The following is a 6,136-nucleotide window of genomic DNA, read 5'->3' as shown; positions in this document are numbered from 1 at the left end:
AAACCTTAGGTATAGAGTTCTCAGCAGCCCCCAGTATGGTGGAGGTAACCTTGAGGACTTTTGCATCAGTGTCACCACCGTATATATCAAGGACGGCTTGTCTTGTAAATGAAACCCAGTCTGCTTTCTTATAGTTAAATTTAGGCGGAGACGAGACGTGTTGGGTAATAGTGTTGCGTGAATAAGAGAGATTTGGAAGTGGTCACTTCCCAGGGAGTCGTCATTAATATCCCAGGTGATGATGTCATTAAGCATATCCGGCGATGACAAGGATAGATCAGTTGCTGAGATATTGCCAGTTCGGTCATCTTACACGAGTTCCACTACCATCGTTCAGAAGAGCGAGGTTGGCATTAATCATGAAATTAACCATTTGTTCCTCCCTGGCGTCTGCCCGGATACTTCCCCACTGATAATGATGAGCATTGAAGTCTCCTAAAACTACTTTACGTTGAAGTAATTGATTGAAAAGCAAGTTTAACGCATCATAATCAAGCGCATTGGAACTCGTGTGTGGGGTAAACTATGGTGTACATAGATAGCTAACCCACGATTCTCATCTCTTCTATACGAGTGATAGCTATCTAAAACGGAAGTCTTCGACTGTGCCGTTTAGAAGGGTCTCTTGTAAACACATCACGGCTGGCCTATACAGTGCAAGCAACAGTTGTACTTGCGCTTGTTTATGCCTAAGACCTTTATTATTCCACTGAGTGATATCGAACGCGTTGGCTGAAACGTTGTTCAGTCGACCAGCTTTATCTTTTTTTTTTTTTTAGCCTGTTTATGTCGGGACTTGGGCGAGTCCCCAAGGGAATATGAACGGTCCCTGGAGGTGGATTATCTGGCATCCATCAATGCTATGTTCTCCAACGAAGTGGACCTGTGAACCACAGGCCTCTTTGTTGGAGGGACCGAAACAGTAACATGCGACATAGTTTTTTTTTTTTCAAGTTTAGTCATTCTAAAGATACATTAGTTTTGTTCTCTTTCTTTTCTTTAGGACGGAGAGAGAGAGAGGATGTGGTATTGGCACGATTTGTTATGCACTGTGATTGGAGAAATAGGTGTAGGTGTAGGGGTAAATGGAGCTGAGTTTTTTAAACTGACGGTCGTCGTGTCAAAAGGAGTCCCCGTAGGATTCATTAGGTTTAGGGGTCTCATGAGACTTCTTAACCCTCCTCCTAGCCTCGCCATATGAGATGTTATTTAGTGTCTTAACTGTACATACTTCTGTCTCAAACTGGAACCAGGGACAGCCCCGGTCCGAGCTGGGATGGTTACCATCCTTCCACCTCCAATTTGGTCTCCCGCTTCTCCTTGGTTCCTCCACCTCTGACACATATATCCTCTTTGTTCAATATTTCCTCACTCATTCTCTCCATATGTCCAAACCATTTCAAATTGGATGTGTAAGGATGGAGTGAAAAAGATCTTGAACGATTGGAGCCTGAACATACAGGGTGAGAGGCGTGCAAGGAATAAAGTTAATTGTAACGATGTAGTTTACCGGGGTCGACGTACTGTCAATGGACTGAACCAGGGCATGTGAAACGTCTGGGGTGAACCATGGAGTTTTGTGGGGCCTGGACGTGGAAAGGGAGCTGTGGTTTCGGTGCATTATACATGACAGCTAGAGATTGAGTGTGAACGAATGTGGCCTTTTTGTCCTTTCTTAGCGCTACCTCGCGCGCGTGTGGGGGAAAGGGGGTATCATTTCAGGTGTGGCGGGGTGGCAACGAGAATGAATAAAGGCAGACAGTATGAAGTATATATATATTTACGTTGAAACGTATAGGTATGTATTTCTGCGTGTGTGGATTTATATGTATATACATTTGTATGTGGGCGGGTTGGGCCATTTCATTCATCTGTTTCCTTGCGCTACCTCGCTAACGCGGGAGACAGCGACAAAGTATAATAAATAGATAAATAATATATCAACTTAACCGTCTTTGTGAATAACATTAATGTCCGTTTCATTACCTTCCTAAGTCTTTGACAAGTTTATAAAATTTTCTGAATCTGCAAAAGTATATCAGTATATTTCATATAACAAAATTCCCAAGATCACAGCTATCACCTAGTTAATGTTACCAAATATCAAATTTGATTCCAGTAAAAAAAAAATGATCGCCGGTCTTATAATGATACATAAGAATTTAACTTATATTAGTAACTGAATCTTACAGCCAGATATCTAAAAAAAGAAAAAAAAAAAAAGTGCTGTATTTAATATATACAATGTTTAACCTATAACTCTTGTTTTCAATTCATTATCATATCGAGTTAGTGATTCGCCTACCCTTTAGAAATAATATCTTAGACACGTTTCTGTGTATATGAAGACCAGCTTTCAATAGACAGGTGATGGCACATGACGGGGTTACTGAAATCGTACATGATTCCTGCTCAGCTCCACATACAGCCGTCGCCCCGCCTACTCGTTTGCTACGTCTGTGAACGTTCGTTAATGTAAGCCTAACTTATCTACAATGATTGATAGAAAAGTACCATTCATATCTGTACGATGAAAGAGATGTAAATATGTAACAACATCAAGGGAGGCACAACAGGGACCCCTTGCAAACACCCCGGTTCTGTTATTATCAAACCGCTGGTCGTCGACCATGCTACCTCCCACCTAGTGGTACCAGCCACCAGCCTACCAAGTCCAGTCCCGCAGTAATGCTCTGTCCTCAACTGTTGGTGAAACACTGGGGATATAGTGACCGGTACACTTGGTGATACACTAGCCATTACAAACCAAAGATCGTAGTCTTTTACTATACAAACAAGGAGGTAATGTTACATCAGTGTCAACATGTTATCATCTCGTCCTGAAGGGCAACATGAGCATATCACTGGAAATTGTAGTGCATGATTTATCTTCTAGAGAAAATACTAATTAAACTCAGAAATACTCAGTTGTATGTTTCAAGTAGTACAATAATGTGAATTACTTTAAATAAAAGCCAGTGGATAATTTGGGAACTCGTTTGATCGAGTTAGGAAATTATATCTTTGATAAGTGAATCCAACCTCGATCTTCACTCGTGAGGGTTAGGGCAGAGGGATTTAACTGTGCCTTAGAAGTGGCAGCTACCCCACACCTGCCTACCTACCGTCTCTAATGGCTTTACTCACATGTCACTCATGGCTTTAACGTGCCACTCATGGCTGTACTTACATATCACTCATGTAAGTACAAGCCTACTCACATGTCACTCATGGCTGTTGTCACGTCAAACGGCTGAACTCACGCGTCACAGCTATGCTCATGACACTCATAGCTGTACTCACGTGTCACTCAGCTATGCTAACGTTACTCAGCTGTACTCACGTGTCATTCAGCTGTCCTCACGTTACTCATCCTGTACTCAAGTGTCACTCAGCTGTCCTCACGTTACTCATACCTGTACTCAAGTGTCACTCAGCTGTCCTCACATGTTACTCAGCTGTACTCACATGTCACTCAGCTGTGCTCACACGTTACTCATAGCTGTACTCACGTGTCAGTCATGACTCGTGATATGAAACGTTGGAAAAAAATGTGGAAAGTGAGAGTGAAAACCAGGAATTTTAAAGTATTTAGAAATCATAATCATGCCAAAATTTTATTGCTAGTGAACAAAATGTTGAAAAAAAACTGCAATATATGATGAGTGTAAACAACTTAAATCGAATGCAGTCCTTAGGAATCACACCCTGTACGTAGATATAATGTCACTGGAAAACTTTTTAGGTGGTAAGTATTCTGAAAGTCTCGTCACATTAAAGTGTTGATGACTATTCCAGCCCAACACCTTTTTGACAGTGGAAGGTAACTATTTTTTTTTCCATTGATTACTGTGGTGATCGTTCAAAATAGTTACGTGTTTGTACTAGCTCTGAATATTGACTGATTGTGGGTTTTTTTGCAATGCTTGTGCAGTGTTGAGACTCTGTTATGGTGAAGCATTATATTTTGCTGAAAGATATTGAATAGATGACAAGATAGCTAGGGTGTGAATATGAATAGTGAAAAATTTGGGAGTGAAAGGCTTCATATACCTGGGCATGTACATGTCAGCGCATGAAACCATGGAAGTGCATCATAAGGTTAGTGAAGGGGCGAAGGTTCTGGGAGCACTGAGGAATGTGTTGAGAATGAAGTAGTTATCTTGGGGGCGAAAATGGATGTTAAAGGGTGTTAGTCCTAAAGATGTTATGTAGATACGAGGCATTTATAGTAATCTGCAGAAGGTGGAAATGACTTGTTAAATGACATTATGTGGTATGAGGTGCTTTGATCGAGTAAGAAATGAGAGAGTAAGAGAGCTGAAGAGTGTGAGCGGAAATTATTTGAACATAAGGAAAAAATGAGAGGAGAGGTTGATGAAAATTATTTGCTCTAGTAGTGTATGGGAAAAGCAGGAGAGATTAAACTGGAGGTGTAGGGATAGAGTGAAAAATATTTTGTGTGGTTTGGTTCCTGAACATACAGTAATGTGAACGGCGTGCATGGTATAGTGTGAACTGGAACACTTTGGTATTTAGGGGGTTACATGCTGTCTATGTACTGAATCAGGGTATGTGAAGCGGCTGAGGGAAACCATGAAAAGGTTTTTGGAGCCAGGTGTGGCCGTGGTTTCTGTGCATTGCACATACCAGGTAGAGAATAGATGAAAGTGAATGCTTCACATTCCCTGGTTCAATCCATTGACAACACGTCAGTTATTATTATCATATTATCATCATCATTGTTATCATTATATTATTATTTTTTTTTTTTTTTTTTCATACTATTCGCCATTTCCCGCGATAGCGAGGTAGCGTTAAGAACAGAGGACTGGGCCTTTGAGGGAATACCCTCACCTGGCCCCCTTCTCTGTTCCTTCTTTTGGAAAATTAAAATAAAAAAATGAGAGGGGAGGATTTCCAGCCCCCCGCTCCCTTCCCTTTTAGTCGCCTTCTACGACACGCAGGGAATGTGGGAAGTATTCTTTCTCCCCTATCCCCAGGGATATATATATATATATATATATATATATATATATATATATATATATATATATATATATATATATATCCAAGCCTATTGTGGTACTTTATTAAGGCTGATGGGCTCCTAGGCTTTAAACAAACCTGCTGTGTCATGGGTGAAGCTTTTGTTTCATGAGGGCAGTACACCATGGGTGACCCAGCGGCAAAGGGAACCACATGAAGCAGTAAGGTTCTCGCTCGCTGTGCCTTGTGTTGAGTTAGGCAGGAGAGCGTGACGGTGTGACCTAGAAACATTGCTAGTCATAACAAATATGGGTTTATTGTTGATAATCCCTCTCTGAATCCTACGTTAGTCATAACAAATATGGGTTCACTGTTGATAATCCGTCTCTGAATCCTACGTAAGATGTTGCATTACAGGAAGAGAAAATAAGTAATGGAAATGACATGGAATAACCTATATCTACCGGCAAAGTCCGTGGTCGAGGTCGTCAGTGAGCATCAAAATGTCCGGCATGCCAGGAGTTACGGTTGAGGATGTTTGCGGACAGCAAGAGACAGCTCCAACAGGAAAGTCAAGCCGGCTAACAACATCCCTCCACCGTAAAGGGAGAAGACGCCGTAGAAGTCGCCAAGGTCCAGCGGTCTGAGGATGTTGCTGGGCAGGCTGGACTCGGACTTAAGACACTCCTCAGCGTTGCGGACGGCTTGACGGATGATCTCTTGCACCACCCCAAACTCCCTCAGCCTGCTGAGAATGGAGTCCAGTTTAAGCTTGAGTTCTGAGTTTTTAGGGAAGATAAAGCTCAAGGCCATAATACCCACCTGAGAGTTATTCATGTAAGTGCTTGTCAGAAATTACTTTTGGCAAATATTATACTAATATGGATCCTGTATTGTCAAGTGACTAGATTATGATTTTTTATTATTTTACTAGACCTCGCTTTTGTGGTGGTCTTATTTCAGAATTCCCTTTACAAACATCTTAGGTCAAAGAAGAATTTATACGGGAAAAAGAATTTCATTTATAATTCAAATTTCAACTTTTGTTGTCTTTATGATAAGAAAATATCATTGATGTTTGATAAATTTTATTCAAATACCTTTAGAATAATTATGATACATTCAAAAGTTTTAATCTAACAAAGAT

This window comes from Panulirus ornatus, chromosome 33, assembly GCF_036320965.1.
Source record: "Panulirus ornatus isolate Po-2019 chromosome 33, ASM3632096v1, whole genome shotgun sequence".
Lineage (NCBI taxonomy): Eukaryota > Metazoa > Arthropoda > Malacostraca > Decapoda > Palinuridae > Panulirus > Panulirus ornatus.
The sequence above is the reverse complement of the archived record's forward strand: the minus strand, read 5'-3'. Positions refer to the sequence as shown.